General features: G+C 41.6%; 1 protein-coding gene across 3 annotated transcripts in view; it reads right to left on the bottom strand.

Moving 5' to 3' along the window:
- Positions 1 to 16,059: 16,059 nt before the first annotated feature.
- LOC126569419 (steroid hormone receptor ERR2) overlaps positions 16,060 to 17,893 on the bottom strand; it is a 37,128-nt gene continuing 35,294 nt past the window's right edge. For all 3 annotated transcript variants that reach the window (XM_050226495.1, XM_050226496.1, XM_050226494.1), the window contains exon 6: positions 16,060 to 17,893. This exon is cut by the window's right edge and continues 873 nt beyond it. The gene's annotated coding sequence lies outside the window, so the exon portion shown is untranslated.

Genomic DNA, 17,893 nt, shown 5'->3' with positions numbered 1-17,893 from the left:
TTTAAAGTTTACTATTGTCATGTTTCTTTTGCCTGAAATGTTGGTGTAGCAAGCTGTAAGTATAATAAACACTAGCACCTTTTTGAAGTGCTCTACAGTTACAAAAGATTACATGATGACGATCTAATGATGACATCTGAGCTACTGCGTCATTGCAAAATAAGGTAATTATTAACACGGAACAAAGGAAAAATAATCTAAATAAAAGGATTAATACTCACATTATCAACGTTCACGTTGCTCTGGATCGTTCGCGAGAGACAGAACCTCATTCTAACATAGGGAATGAGGCCACCATGTTTTACGCAATACGACACGACACAAACTAATTTGTTACAATTCCCACGGCAACCATTGCATAATGGCCATCGCATATCGATTGCTGGTTTGGGTTATTTGTGGTGCGTTTGGTTTTAGTTTAAATTTTGAAATCTTCAATATCTCGCGTTTGGAGAAAGGTGCGTAACAGTACAGTCCTACTGTTCTAGCTTAACAAAGCCAAGCTTATTACATCTTGTTTTTTTTTAGTAGATCATCATCTTATCTTGTCCTCATAATATCTGGTATTACGCATAAACATCCTCATGTTCAAATATGATGTAGCCAAATGGTGTGTCTTTAACGGAATGGAAAGCATTGAAATTTTAATTACGAAGCCAGCTGCTTGTCTGGCCTTAATATTATTTATAAAGCTTATAATAAACAGCTCATACACTCTTATGCTATGAATCTAACAATTGTCTAGTCTCAGAAGCCAAAACAAATTAAAATATATTCAAACTAAACTGTTTCATTCTGTTTTCTAGCTTTTCCTCGATTTCTAATTTTAGATCTTCTATTCTTACATGAAAATGCTTTTCCATATCTTCTTCATATTTACTTAAAGTTTCAAGCGTGTAAATTCTACAATTTTCTAGCCACTTAATAATTGGAAAAGATTTTAAATTGTAGATAGTAATTTTGACATTTATTTTCAAGCATCGTATTGCTGCATCGAGCCTATTGTTCCTACCGACCGCGGATAGGAGAAATAAACAGATTGGTCTAGTGGGCTGGGTCCAAATCGTTCGGCGGTCCTCCGTCATTCGAATTAGGCTTCAGTGTTGGTGATCACGGGTAAGATCACCAGCTGCTCGAGAACAGGACAGTACCACTATCGCTACTAAATAACGCTGCTGAAGAGGAGCGATCAGTGCATTTCTAACTGTCTCTCGAGCAAGAGGTATCGCATTCAAAAATTTACACATCACTTCGTACGGCCCGCCGCGAAGTATAAAAAACGTGGTGAAAGGATGAAGCAGTTCACTGTCTTGTCGCTCGCGGTTTGTGTGGTTATGTGTATAACTTATGCTCATGGTTTTGAAAGCGAATCTTCGAAACAAGAGCAAACAGATGATGCCGAAGCTTCACGAACCGTGATTGAGGATACTTCAACACAGCAGCCAGAAGATTCACCAACTCCTGATTCTAAATCGCTCAAGGGTGATGCAACACTGGGGAAACCAGAACTTCAAGCAGTAAGACAATTTACATTCATATTAGAATTCGCCCTCGAGAGTAGATTAAGCAGCCCATCAATTAAGATAGTTAAATAATTTAATAGTTAGTGGAAGTAAGATAGTGTGCATGAAATACACTTAAAATCAATGATGATATCATCATGATACTAGAAAGGGCGTATGTGAAGGTGAAACAGAAGTCAATGATATTAAAAGTAAGATGAAAGATCTGCTGGTACAAGTTTTAATCACTTTCAATTTCTTTATCTTTTAGAGTAGCGCTATTGTTGGAGCACCCAAACCGTGCTCCAGAGGATGTATTTGGTCCCTCGCAACTAACAAATGCCAACCAAAAATGAGAGGTGATGTAAGGAAATGCTATTGAGCACAACAGAAACCCGTTGATCCATTAGCAGATATTTCTGAAAAAGTACATCTCGTGTGATGCACAACCTAGAGGCAGGAAAACATTAGGGGGCGTAAAGTTGATCACCAAAGGTAAAACTGGAAATGTGCCGATGCAAAACATTTCACATGAACTCCATTTAACAATTTGGTGGATTCGTTTTAATTTAGTTGTAGAATAATCAACGGGGGAGCAAGGATGAATAAAAGCTAATATATTTAAGCTAAACTAATTCCTTCTTGACGATCGTAGTCGATTGTGCTCATAAGGAGTAACTTAAAGAGCCTTGTATTTGGTTTTAAACAGGCGAAGGGTTAAAAATCGTTGTTGATCATTGTCCAAACTGTGTTGCTAAAAAGGTGAACAAGTGATAACCAGGTGAGGAACTCTTTATCGAAGAAACGTGATTCCATGATCACATTAGGAAGTATTGCCAGGAAAACCCTTTTAACGAAATTTATTTTGTTTTCTTACTTTTTCTTAGAAGCTAACGATGGGTTTTTATACGGTTGTCGAATGATATCGATAATTTATCCATCGTAGGCATTTGTGTCCAAAAAGTAAATTAGCAACGTTGATCAATTCCAAATAAAATCTATTCAACCGTATATTAAAACTCACTTTTTTCTTCGTTTTCTTTCCAAAATCCTTTCGGTTTTTATTTTAGATATTTGGGATCAATCGGTACGCTTATAACCATAGCCAAGCTCACGCAACATGAGTTGCTAAACGCGCGCACGGTCCTTTGTCAAACAAGCTCTTAATGTAAATTGAGAAAGCAGACATATCATCCCGCAGTAACCTTCATACGGGAGGAGCACGGTGTTTATCGCTATAGATTTAAATTATCTATTTTTATTTGGAACGCGATGCAGCGCTAATCGGATTCTGCTGGTGTTGTGGCATTCATCGACTCAATTTAACCAATTTGGCGATCGGGCCCTCGACCATGCTCTGTTCCAGCTCTCTGACCGTCGGTGAGAGGTTTTGCATATGGTTCGCTGCGGTGTAGATCATTTATTGTCACTTACGCGAACGGGTCGGTGCACCGCTCGCCCAGCCACCGGCCACCAAACACCAGACGCCGGCTACCTAGGGTGCGTGTGCGAAATTTGCTCCTCGCTCTCAATCGAGTGACCGTCGACGCTTTCAGGACGAACAGCGAAGGGAAAAGGTTTGAAGGATGACGATCGTTGTGGATTCGATTCAATCGCATTATGAAAAGAAGGCGAGCTGTGGAGTAAAAACCGTGAACCAATATTTATGATGTTATGTGCTGTATAGTTTACATCAGATACATCAATTTCTTCAAAAATACTATTGTTTTTCAATTTCTACTTCATTTCCTCGCTTGATGTAAAAAAGAACTTGCAAAAAAAAATCTTTTGGATTTTCCCAAAAGCATCCTTGAGATGTAATCCTATTGCTGTTTGATCGTTAACTATTTGCTTGTAGTTCTCGAGAGGAGATTAAGCACCACGAAGGTGATAATCTTCCACAATCAATGCTGGAACTGGAAAACGATTGCTTGAAAATAAATTTGGGTCTTGTTGAGTAAAGTAAGATTTCTTCAATTCATTCTTACCATTAATTATTGATACCAATTCTAACTATCATCTATTTAGTTTACGATAAATTAGTCCCCAAGTAGCCGAGGGTGTCAATTCATGGTCGAAAGCAACATATTTGTAGCGTCATCAGATGCACGGTGATGAAAAGGAAAAGCTCACATAATTTTATTGTTCAACCAACAGTTTGCACATTATGTCTGCTACTTTGGGCAGTTCCATACACTTTTCTGCGAGCAGAAGTAGGAATCGTTACCCAACACTGTGGTGGAACTTATTCTTACACTAAACTTCAATGATCTTGGTGATTGTCACTCCAAGCAAAGTTAATGGCGTTCCGAAGAAAAGCGTCTTGATAATTCTGTTATTTTTCTAACCAATATTCGGAATCCATCAATCAACCTGCCAAAAACTCTTCCGCTGACAAAGCAGGTTTGTTTGCTGTTAACTCGCCCGTGCAAACAACTGTTTCCCCAGCTGTATATGCATAAATTGAAACCGTAATCATCGTCACCGCCATGTTGCATCCAAACTGTACACTCTTACAATAGGCCAAAGTTTGTGAAAATGTTTGCAGCTTTGTTCGAATGTCACTGCCAACATTGCTTTTAGCTTACCTTTGCAAATTGCAAAATGATTTCCAGCTGGACGCTGACAGCCGCTCGTCGGTGTGTTGTCTCTCCCGTTGATGTTGCCTATGGCCCCCCGATGGTGGAAGGTAAAAGAAGTGGAAAGAATTGATGGAAAAACTCTGACAATGTTGTGCCCAGCGACATGAAATGCTACCTAGCAAAAGAAATATCAAACCAAGAGTAGGGGGCTGCCCGTCATACACATCTGATGGTAACATTTACTAATTAACCGTAAGCTACTATAACTGGTGTAACTTCTACTTTGACCAAAGCTGGAACCATTCGCTGAACCCTACACTTCCAGAATAGGGCGTTATTTGTGAAGCCACGTGACACTGTATTTCGCAAAGTACATAAATCAACAATTGCTCTTTCATAGAAATTCCTAGCAGAAGCCACAGCAATGACAAAATAAACAGCAAACCCCGGGGGGGGGGAATGTAAAATTCAATATAACTTACTTCCTGATCCGTAGCGGAACTCACTGTCCCCAAAGCGCCCATAATTGGAAACCCACCCGGGGGCTCCCCCAGGACATTTTATGACATTTGGCAATTTGGAATGGAGGTCATTTTGCTCATTTTTCTTATTCCATTTAAAGCGGATGTGTGGGTTAATGTGTCGCAATTTAAATGAGTGATCATTTGGGTCAGAATTGGCGGTACGTAGGAACGTAACAGAATCACACAATTCATCAATTTGAGAGTTGAGGAAAGAGATGAATTTTCAGAAATACAAAAAGTATGATTTCGAAACATAATTGACAGGCTAATGTGGTGTACGAAATTCTAAAAAATAAAACCCGATACAGAAAACATATCGTGGCAGATTGTTGGAAGATCCGTTCATTTCAATTCAGATTCTCAAACCACTAACGCTCATGGTTAAAAGTGATCTATTCGATTTCGTTTGATGTACTGTTTTAAGAATCACCCAACGCTTCAGTATTGTCGCTTAACATGCCTACGGCAAGAAAGACTGGAGGTACAACATTAGGAAACGGTATAAGAAGTAAAATTCGCCTTTCATCGATGAGAAACATCGCTTGGACTCGGAAATTCGTTTGATTTATGATGTAATAAAGCCTATTGTAAAAAAAACGCGATAAAATCCTTTAAGGCGTAGTCATCATCATGAAGACATTCCCTAAATGTACTTCGTTCTGTTTGATATAAAAACCCTCTAATACTCCTACGACAGTTGCAGTCCAGTAACTCCTTATGGCAGTTATGACTTTATTCAAATATAAATGCACGATTAAATATTCATAGAACCTGTGACATTCGCCAGTAGTCGATCCTAAGAAAAGTAAAACTTTGAATCATATTCCCCTGGCCCAAGATTCTGGCCCCGAGAACCACAAATGCAATGGACTCCGCTGTGCGAGGGAGACATAATAAAGTGCAAACCACATGTGACCCACCTGCTGCTGCTGCTGTTGAGACGTTTGCTCCACAAGAGCATCTTGATGGAATGAAGCTGCAACCTAGGCACGTTCGTGTCCGTCTATCGTTCAAGATGCTGAGAGCCAAAAACAAAAACTAAAAGACTCGAACCACCACTTGGAGGAAGGAAATTAAATTTATGTCAACGCAATGATGCATTTCCTACCACACGGATCAGCAGCCAGAGGCGGGCCCACCTGCAGAAATCACGACGGAGTGCCGGAACATCGGGAATGGGAATGCATTGGGAAGAGTCAGCGATCGTCAGCGAACCGTGGACCGACACGGTTGACAGGAAGTGAATAAATTTAATAGTCGACCCCTCTTCCTCCCAACCAGCACCACATCAGATAATGGACCATCAGGAATTGATAAAGGGGGCACACCATAATGCACCACGCCACGACGAACCTCCCGGGATGAAAGGTCATCCGGGAGGTGACGGTGGTGTGCAGAACTGCACAAAAGTTACCAGTTGGTTTCGCGAACCGGCGCCCCAGGCGAGAGGTGTTGAGCCAAAATGAGTCCCCAAAAAAAAACTCGAAGGCCAAAACTTTTTCGCTACCAACACAAACACTCCTGCAACCGTGCCGTGGCGGGGCGCAAAAATTAGGATCGTGGGGCGATTTATGGTTTTTATGTTTCCGTTTTCATTGCGATGGGGCACCACACGGCGTAGCACTCCGCACGGGCAGCGTAGCGGAGAGAGAAGGGCGAAAGAAAAAAAGAAGTAAAGAAAAAAAAACATCCAAAATAAAGGTTAAGTTACATTAAAAGCATTTGCGATTTTCCGGAACAACACTTTGCAGGCTCATGCTTCACGCTTTATCTTACTTAAATCGGGCGTAACCTAGATAAGTGATTGCATTTGGCCCCCGATGAACGAGGGAACTAGTGGAAAATGTTACACTTTTTCTGTAACATTTACTGTCCATCAGATATGACACCCTCGAACTCGGGCCACGGACTACGGATTTAAAAGGATTTCGGCTTTACATTCCAAACACCTTAACGCATTAAGGTTGGTGGACCCCACCTTCCTAAGACACATTCCATCCCGAACCGTCGCGATGGTGAAACATAATTTCAAGATGCCGGAAAGCATTCAGGCAACACCACAACACCCCACATTCCACGTTCGATGCTATTCGAAAGTGTACAGTGGTCGGCATAAGTAAAAGCCCACCTCTATGATCCAGCACATTTTCGCCTGTAAATTCGTAATTTTCGGTCGCAAAAGCCTTGTGATTTTTTTGCTAGAAGCTCTAACTTTCCTCTTTCCAAATCGCTTGCTTTGAGCTTGATAGGTTTGATAGTCTCTTTTTGAAAATTCTTTAAGTGCGAGATGGTCGATCACGAATGTGACAAAAGTAAAAGCCCATCTGCAAGGAAACATGTTTATCAATTCATATGGGCCACTCATACCCCGGATTTTCATTTCTAACTATTTTGACATGTATTTCACATGGTTTCAGTTATATTGGGTATTATTCTCATTGTATTGCCTCGTTAAATAATAGTTTTTAATAGAAACATCGTTCGTAACGGGAATTTCTATAAAACTTCCCATAAATTCTCTACCTGAGCTTTGAGAAGGTGATTCTAGACGATTAATACGACGAGGATGTCAATCAGAACATATGGTTTTAGCGATACGTTTAAAAGCGTTTTCCTATTGCTCAACAAAATTGCTTCCTCGGGCCCATACGCGGACTGAATAAATCAAAGAATCCTTTCTGGTGTCAACATAACTTTCAAACGCCCCAGTATTGTTGTTTTCACAATTTTAACATTTTAATTGAACGGAAAAACTGCTCACACGCCTACCACCGTGCCTCATAGTGACCTGTAATTGACGGTCTGGCATACCATTGTTTCCTTTCTACCAAACTCTCTATCGACGTATGGCATTAAAATCCATAATTGATGATTCTAAAAACAATACACTACTTCTCGAGCCTTCTTTAAGCTTGAAAACATATTTCCGAATGAAATTAAGACGATTCAGCTCAGTTTTGGATGAAACGGAAGTCTTTTAGCAGCATCCACTCCTGCACTCACGTGGTGCTGATCTGCCGTGGCATACTTCGCTCCAAAATTGACAGCGAAAGTGATGCTATGATTGAACAGATAATTAGTTTCGACGGTTTCTTAATCTCTGGAGATTTTTTCTACATTTTTTCAATCATCCGTCTTCCGAGAGCGTCCGAAAATGCAACTGTAAGCTACTGATCTAGGACATTGGTGATTAATTAGCATGTCATGAACTGCCCTCCGATTGATGATAATTTTTCTGCTAATATATCTGTTGAAGTACTTGGTTCAAACAATGATTAACAAGAAGTTTTCTGATGAGCATAGAGTCTGTTGTCCGTTGATACACCCATACCACGTTCAGAAACCCGCGTTCAATCAACTTTCTACTGGAGATGCTAGGATAAGTGGATTTAACATGTGTAAACAATAAAGGACGGCACGTAAAACATTAAAACAGACATAAATAAAAGCCCTATTAAAGATACAGTGACCACAGGGCTCTGTCGGAGTCCTAATAATATTTATTGCAAAGTGGGCTTTTACTTTTGTCACAATCATAATCGACCATCTCGCACTTAAAGAATTTTCAAAAAGAGACTATCAAACCTATCAAGCTCAAAGCAAGTGATTTGGAAAGAGGAAAGTTAGTGCTTCTAGCAAAAAAAATACAAAGCCTTTGTGACCGAAAATTACGAATTTACAGGCGAAAATGTGGTGGATCATAGCGGTGGGCTTTTACTTATGCCAACCACGGTATGTGCGCTGTGTCTGCCGGGTTCCCCGTGTCCCTGGAAAGCCTCCATTTTGTTTCGTTATTTGTAACACATTCCACAGCGAACTAATGATTTTTGAAATCGTGCAGTGCATGCAGAATATTTATGGCAGTACCTGGTGCCTGGAAACACCGGCCTTAACCACTCTCAACAGGTTGAAATTCTGCCGTTCGCTCGATCACCTACCGAGAATGCTGGGCTCCGGGGCGTTTGGGTTTTTTTTTGTGGCTGAAAATTATATTTCAATTATTGTGCCCCATGCCTTCACGGCTTTCCCGCGGTTTTCCTCGCACTGTGGAACACATTCGTTCTTGTTACGCTCGGAAATAACACAAGGGGCGTACCGCAGGTGTTTCGCTCGTCGCTTGTGGTAAGTACGTGGCAGGTTAAACCAATGATGAACATTATGCTTCCGCGTGTGTTACGGGGCACCATTTTCATCGCTTATTCGATTCGAGTTTTGCGTCGCCGAAACGGAGGACGATTTCGGTTTCTTGAGACACATATTTCACGGTGCAGTAGCAGCCTCCAGTAGTGTCACCACCTCTGCGACGACGAAGAAGACGACCAGCTTTATTCTGTTTGCTCCAGCGAAATTGCTATTAATCAACTTCATCTTGTCAACGGCCATTAAGCGTGGTAGGCTCGGTTCGGCCGCTAACATATGTCCTATCAGTGATGGATTAAAACAAAAGCTATTAGACGCATGTCAGGCCGCGTCTCTTATGCCCTCCCGTCGGTTCGGAAGACCGCTTCTCATCTCATCCGAAAGCATGACTTGTCGCTTGTAACCATCATGGGATATGGCCACCCGACAGATGGGCGCTAGCTTACGGAAGTTCACCGGTAATTCGACCGGCTCCTGTGGCGCACGGACACAACTCCGGCACAAACGACTCCTTCGTCCGTATTTTGTAAAATCATTGCTAATCAGTGTACCTGTGTTTGTGGCATTTTTTGCTTGTGATCTCCCAAGAGAACTCATGCATAAGCTGTTATCTTCTTCATTTTACAAGTCAGCCAGCCACCCTGCCAGCCAGCCAGCAAACAACAACCAAAGGGGAGCACCGCCTGAACAGTATCCGAAATAGGAAGCCACCGGAACGGTCGTTACGCTTGGCCTGAAACAATTAGCATCAACTTCGGCCAGCAAACGGTAATTAAGAGCAAATAAACGATGAAAACCCATTTCGATCGTGCACTTAAAGCTGACCACAGAGCCGGAGAAGCGAGCAAATTTGTCTGGTGCCTTGGCATGGGCACCATTAACCGCAAGGATTCATTTGGCGTACATTTTATTAACTTTAATCAACCACAAACAGTGTGGTCTTTTATGTTTCAACTTTCACAATCCGAGGTGAAATGTTTTATGCAAACTAAGCAACGCAGCAGCCCATGCCAAACGGCAAAAACACTCAAATTCCGATGGAGGCGCCAGTAGTTCACTCGACCCAGCAGTTCCTCTGGCCTTAGAATTCCCATTCAGGTGAATGAATAACTAATGCAAAATAAGGATATCACTTACTGTGACTCAGAACAGCCATTCGATAAGCCAATTCCATCGATTCTTTGAAGTGCAGAGCATAGTTGCGGTACCATTATCGCTACTCTCGTTATTGCGGCGCATCACATCTCCTCCGATTTATTCGTCACACTTTTCGGGCGAAAAAAGGGATCACCGAGTACCATCGTGGCAATCCAATCTTGTGCGGTCGGAGAATCCTTTGCATACGATAACTCAGCCACACCACACCGTTGCACCGTTTGGCAGTGGCAGTGAAAGACGAAACCGACCCCCTCCCAATGGAAAAACACGATTCCCAGTTGAATGGTTGACCGCAGGCGCGGATCACCGTGGATTACACTGCATCAACGTTCGAAACGTTACAGCGACATCGATTTCCAATCGGTGTCGTCCTCGTCATCCTCGACGTCGTCGTCGTCGTCGTCGTCGTCATCAAATCGATGCTCCACCGTACGATCCTATCGTTCGGCAACGTGGTTTTCATCTTGGGACTTCGGGCGGGGGATACTGAAAGGGATTACCACTTTGTGTGAGTCAGCTTGCGACGCCCAGCTGGCGCCATACAGATTGACAAAAACCGACAAACCCTTTTTAGCCTGTTAAAGCATCGTTTTCACTCCAGAAACGTTTTCCCCTCACCGTCTCCGGCTGTCCCCTTCGGTGCAAACGTTGCGCAAATTCAGCCTCACACTTTAGCCACGATTTCGGAGGAACCGGAAATGGGCACGGTCGTACGGATGGAGTTGCAAAAGTACAAAACACTAATGCGAAGAACAATCGCGATTTGCGGTCGTCGGTCGAGCAGAGCGAAGAGAGTTTCTTTTTTGGGGAAGGACAAAAATGGATTTGCCAGCGAATGGAGCCGATCCACACCACAAACCGTGCAATAAATTTAATCAACGTAGACCGACACCCTCCGGACGAAATGGCGACAAAACGCGTGATCCGATAGCGAACATAATTACAAATACTTTTACGATCATCGATTCTATCGGGTGTAAAGCACTGGACCCAGACATTGGACATTCTGGGCTGTGTTCGATTTTTGGAGCAAAAAGACACACGCTCAGCACGAGACGGTCGATAGATGTTCGAATTTAATTAAAACATTGTTGCAATAGCACCAACGCAGTGATATGTTCTGTTATCGAAGTGCCAATGTTAGATTAAATGAATTGTCCTGCCCCGAAACAATTCTATCCAATGGATGCATGCGAACCGCGCGTGTGAAGCGATGAAACTGGACCAATTTGAGGTAATCAAATTGGAGCAATTGAAACGGCAGACGGCAACGGCAACTAGCAGAATGTCGGAATTGTTAGTTTTAATCGTTAATTGAATGTAGCATATCAAAAGTACAGGCTACGTTCTACTATGTAAAGTAGCACAAACCGCATAAAGTATAATGCGCCTCCTTCCCGAACCCGTACGGTGAGTATTCCAATTTGTAATCCGCTTAAGAAACCCCATTTACGAAAACACTTTCCGACCGATGATTTATGCCACATTTCACGGTGAACCGCAACGACGTGCATAAGAGTTAGCTTTTTTATGAGAAAGATGCTACTCGAACGAGTGACTAACGTTGGGCGAAAATTCTCCGCGAAAACTAATTTTCGTACGCTCGTGTACGCCAACAGCAGCAGCGCTACAATCTGCTATGCAAATTGCTACGTAAATCTCAGGCGGCGAGGCGGAGCGAGCAACGAAGAACAGCGCGCGAAGGCAACATTGAGGCTCACTAGCTCGTGATTGCGACAACGGTACGGATGCTCGTCGCTTCGATTCCAACCAACATTGGCGGCATGTTTATGTTAACTTTCAACAGAAAGCATCACGGCAGCATGTTCCATGGCTCGCCATTCCATTCCCGGGCGTTGATCGGTCTGTTGCCGTTTGCTTTCCTTGCTAGTAAGTACGCTGAATACACACCGTGACTCGGTTGGTGGAACCACCACCACCCTCGAGGTGCACTGTTGCAGCTGATAATTTGTGTTAATGCTCTCCCACAGTCAACAACTGTAAATGGTCAGTTTGTTTGTTTGCAGACAAAGTTACGCTGTCCCGGACGCTGTCACATGTCGTGCATCGGTGAAGTATTTAAATACAAATTTCAAGTGATAATGAAAAGGAAAAAAAATAAAGCGATCCATGGACCGAGCAGTGAAGCAGCTTATACTATAATTTACTGCCATAGCATATCGTACACCGTTTGATGTGGCTGGTTTGTTTGTTCATGCTACTATCATTATGGTGCGTGGTAGCAATGCAGGTACCTTTGCTGCTTTCGAATTTTGGCGAGCAACCCCCACCAAAAATTTTATTCATGTGTTTTTACCTAGAAGAAGCAATTATCAAACCATCCATTTGCTCAGAACGAAACGGTCAGCACGCAACAATGCGTACTATTTATTCTGTGTAATCGCTGGTAAACTTGGGAACCGAAACATCATAGAATGTCCTAACGTACGGCAAAGGTTTTTTTTGTTTTGTTGAAAATCAAATTCTCTCTTTGATCGAATTACGAAGCATATTAAAGCGAAGATCTGTATCCGAAAATGGTAAAATAGAACGGCCCGCGCATAGGCACGTAATCCTAACCAAATCTACTTATCCGCCGGCAGCATCCATTATCCATGTGTAAACGTAGAACGACCGGCGTCTTTCGGGGACACGGCGCCACTCCTACTTTACTGCTGGCGAGCAGCATATCATATTATTCAATGCCATAAGCATTCCTCATTCTTCGCGTGCTGGCTCTCCATGTGCACTACCTTTAAAAGAGTGCTTTTGCTGAGATTTGTGGCCCAAATTTGAGCATTACAGCACTTTAATACCATCCTTTGAGCCAATTCTTTATGAGCGTGTGCAGCTGAATGCCGTTGCGAGCACGCCACGCTAAAGATAATGAAAATTCCTTTTAACTGAACATTTAATGTCGATTCTACGGCAAACACCAGAACAGAGGGCTTTCGTTGTTTTAATTGCTGCAGCCTTCGTGACCCGGGTTTGTGTATTGATCTAAGAAATAATTTAACATCCTGCTCATTGCACTTGAACGTTTCAATTAGATTTTCTCGGAATAGAAACCGGCCGCGTAGCATAGGCTTCGTTCTTTGCCGAGCAGTGATACGGAAGACAACGAGTTCAAAGCAAATAAAAATAGATTACGATGCTGAAGGCTTTCATTATTATTCATCTTTCTTTTATACGTGAGGAATTTCTTCTGCAACTGCAATTAGAACATTAAAGAATAAGTTTTCTGCCGAAGAAACAACTTTAAAGTCATATTGCGCTTATGATCTCGTGCACTTACTAAACAAAGATTAAGTTCATTTGTTGGGCTCTGTTCATCATGAGAATCAACTCATAGGAAATCACGGACGATTACAGCTAGTAGCTTCCCGTAACACGCTGTCGCCCTTTTGTGATGTCATGTGTTAAGATGCATTATTAAGTGTCACCCATCTGCGTGAAGCTAGTCAGCTAGGTCCGCTATCACTAAAGTTTTCAAAGTCGGTGACGGAACTCATAGCTCTCTCGTCATTCAAAAGCTCATTACACTTGTTCGTCCCTTAGGCAACACCACCATCAAGGAATTCCATCAACTGCATGCCATTTTGATGCTGCCATACAATTTAATATTTCAACCTTGAAGCCCTAGCGACCATTACACAACCCGTGTCCCATTTCTGTTGCTGTCTGTCTGTGTCATTGCCCCAAACAAAGGTTCTCATTGTGTTGTAGGTCTGTCAACTATTTTCAATTTACAAAGCCTTGAGCGTCGATGAGTGAATAATGTCGGAATGCTACATCCCGAGTGTGGCATGTTGCACGTGTCACTGATAATGGATGATTGACGATGCTATAAGTAACTCGGTAATACGTACATTCTCGACATAAAATCAATCTTTGCTATTCAATCATTGCTGTGTTGGAAATGAAGAACACCATTTTCCATGATACTGTACTGGTTCCAGAAAGTCAAATTCAATGCTATTAGATTTAGGTGAATCGAATTGCGGATGATTTACTTTCAGATGAATGTTAAATGCAAAAAGGCTACATGCTGTAGACCTTTTGATATTTGATGCGAACGTTCGGGGAACTATATAAACCGCGTGGTAGTTGCAGTGCTTGTTTCAGGAACGTGACCTTTCACTTGAACATCGCACATTTCGAATAGCATAAATGTATACCAATGAACGGACGGTTCGGGCCACAAAAGGATTCACTTGACCTCCTGCATTTATCAACCAATAAATCTGTCGAACGTATGAGCATCAGCCCTGCTGCACATTCAAGCCGCCTGACATAAATTAAAATTCATAACCCAGGTGGTAAACAAACCATGCCACGTGCTCCGATTGCCACGGTATGACAGCACAATGAATATAGCTCCATTTCATCTGTAGGGCCAATAAGAAGAGAGAGGAAAAAACTCACCATTCCCATGTTTGTCCATTTTTATGCAACGAAAGAAGCTTTTACGCCTAGCATGGCACTGGGCAGAGCACCAGGTTCGTGGTAGGTCAGAGTGGATCGATGTCCTATACATTAGCAATGCCGCCAGTGCAACGGAAAAGTACCGGAGAATGTGAGATGCTTCCATTAATTGACCGTTTTTCAAAATATAAATGAACCAATCTAAATTCAAATGACCTTCACCGATGTGTCCTCGATCCGTGTCACGGTGTGCATCGAAAAATGATGCGAAAGCGCATATAGAGTGCCTGCATGGGACAATCGTATAAGTGGAAAGTTGAATGCCTGTTGCTGTTAGTGAATATGCTGCAAGATTTCCTTAAGAATTAAAGATCTTTTTCACTGCCGATTTTCCCTACCATCTCGAAGGTTTTTTTTACATCCGCGGCTGGCAGCAATTGATGTAGATTATGGTAGGATGTTTTCATTTGGTCTAGTTCTTTTCCATGCAGTCAATAACGAACATTTATAGATTGAATCTGTGGGGTAAGGTGTTGCCATAGAGTCATCGCTGTGTGCACCGTCTCAGACATACTTAAAACTTCTCTTGGACTAACAATTCTCCGTTGCTGTAAGCACATCGAAAGTGTATAAAAATAAACTAAGGTATCGGCGGATGGATCCATTTTCCATCTGCCATCAGTCAAGCATAACATCCTGACGTTAAAAAGCATGGCCTTTCTTGTCACAGAAGTTGACGACACGAAAGGTTCATTTAAATGGCCGTAATGAAGCAATAATCGAGGCGATGTACGTTTAGAATCGAATCTATCATTCAAATGAACATATCGAATTCTTTCAAGACATACGATGAATACCTAGCCGGATGTTCCAAATTTCAGCTGACCAGGTAACCTTCCAGTTACTTTGACTATTAAAGGCTTGTGCCACCTATTTGATTACCTACATGGAATTGTAGCATTTCTTTGGAGGGTCTTGTAAATGAAATTAATTGTAACGTTCAGTTACTGACTGTATAACATATTCGGTTTACATATTCCGAACCTTCAACCATCTTGAACAAAAATGAAACACGGCGGGCTATACATTTTATGCAAAATGAAAAAGATGTGTCATTTCCCGGAAACGAAATCCCCTAAGTGAATGTCCACTCACGGCAAACGCGTTCTGGATAATCATTTACTTCGCTACATAAACGAGCAAAGTAATCCTGTTATGCAACATGATCGAAAGTGATGGGAGTAAATCTCCCAACGGTATCTACGCTTTCATAACAATTTCCCTTTGAGTCAGTAACATGGATACTAACGAAACCATTAAACCATTATGGGGGGAGACATCACTTATCTTAACAACGGATGACGTCATATGGATTCAGCACCAAAAATGAACCATATATACAAGGAAAAATCATATTTATCCTCTACCAAAACATTCGATAAATTGTAATTGTGATCTACAATCTTATCAACGTTTGCAACTGACCACGATTATCCTTATGCAGCATTTAATAGAGATGGCAAACATTACATAAGCTGATAATAATAATAACTAAATAATGATTACGGCATTGCGTCGATACATTCTGGAAAGACTATAGAGCTTTTAACATTTAACGGAACAAAACAGCGTACACAGAAAAAAGTACCATTGTTTGGGGTATGTGCACACACTTTTGGAGTTTCTTTCATTGTTAATTGTACGGCACGAGAGAGTAAACAATTGTATCAGCAGAAGTGCTAGGATATAATTTTATTTTCTTTCCCTCCCATTCGATATTTTCCGCCAAATCCCATTACTGTTATATATTCCATCTATTCATTGCCACTTTATAATCTTTCGTTCCATCCATTTGCAACCGCTTCCTTCTCCGTCCAACGAAAAAACAATCAACACTATCGCAATCACTCTTAACTCGTCTCTAAAGCATATCTCTCCTTTATCCCCCTCCTCTCGCTCTCCCTCTTGCTGTCTTCCGAAGCGCACAGATCGTACTTTCCCTGAGAGTTGAAACTCACAATCATTATCGTCTATCTTTAAACATGGTTCATGCTTTCTTGCAACACAACCGCTGGCAATTTCGTTTATTGCGTTGGCCATCTCTGCATTATTGAAATCCTACCCATCCTATCGTGATTATAACGTCTTTTAACTTAAAACTTTATCCACATCCTCTGCACTGCGAGTCAAAGACGGGATCACTGGTTGTTTTAATGCCTTTTCTACTCTGTAGTTTCTTCATTCCGAACTGTTCGAATACTTTCCCTAACGAAGGAATGGTGCATCGTGTACTGCAGAGGAGCTCCTTTGAGAGCACATTGATTCGGTGTGCATTCGATACTTCTGCCCTAATTGCTGCAAGATAGCCACGAGCTCACGCTTCCTAGAGGAATTGTTTTTTGTTTTCTTTTCATACTTCCTTTCATACATATTTTTGTCTTTATGGTGCTTCCTATTGCGTTCCACATTTTAAAATTGAAATCACTCGCTTCCGCCTGCAGAACGGATCACTATAAGTAGGTTTCCTCTGATGCTCTGCTATTCATTCATTCGCCAGAAGTTTGGTAAGTGATAAGAAATAAAATATGCGTAAAGATTATGTTGTTCAACTTTTACAAGAGCCGCGGAATTACTTGTACTGTATTGCTTCACATATCGAGACTCGATAATGTGGTTTATAGTAGCTTTTGAAGAGCGTAATGAAACACGTTCAACAAATACATTCGGAGCCAGCATCGGAACGACGTAATCATGCATAATGGATGAAAAGAAATCTGTAATCTGTACTGAAGCATATTGGCAAATCTAGTTCTGACAAAAAGATTTCCTGCAAGAAGTGCATGTCTGCTCTTTACGACTGCCAGACGCTGTCGTAATAAGTTAAAATATGAACTATTAACAATGTTTACAGGAAACTTGGCGAAAACTACCAGTCTATTGCGCGCGTTGTTGTAGTTGCCAAACAAAAGAATCGCACAGATAAAACGGCTCATTATCTCGTCATTAACATTTGATTTAGCGTATGAATAATGCCATCTATGTAACATTTCCAAACGAGATTCAATCTACAATCAGTGAAAAACCAACAACATTCCCAATAAACACTTCCCTAATTCGTCATTCCAGTGTTCTAGTTGTACGGTAGGTAAAACAACCTACAATGCTTAAACACATGATCAAATAAAGAAGCAGAAATAAACTCACTTCTAGTATTGTGTATCAGTGGCGGCACAATTAAGCGGGTACCGTGGTATAGGTTCATCGATTAGACAAAAAAGAAGGTCTTTCACCAGACACGTTCATCGCTTTCTCCTAACGTCTATAGTACTTACAAACTAATACAGCGTATCCCTACATCTTCATATGTGTATATGTATTGCATTTTTCTTACACGATCTTGTGTTCGAAACACATTCAAACCGGGCGATAGAGGAGGTTGATTAGTAAACAGTCTAAAGCATAAAACAATCGTTGAGACACTAGTTTGCGACAATATTAAAATTTCTAAACGCAACTAAACAACGCTTTTCGGCTTGTTTTATGTGAGCTACTCGTGCCTCTG

This window comes from Anopheles aquasalis, chromosome 2, assembly GCF_943734665.1.
Source record: "Anopheles aquasalis chromosome 2, idAnoAquaMG_Q_19, whole genome shotgun sequence".
NCBI classification, from domain to species: Eukaryota; Metazoa; Arthropoda; class Insecta; order Diptera; family Culicidae; genus Anopheles; species Anopheles aquasalis.
The sequence above is the reverse complement of the archived record's forward strand: the minus strand, read 5'-3'. Positions and strand labels throughout refer to the sequence as shown.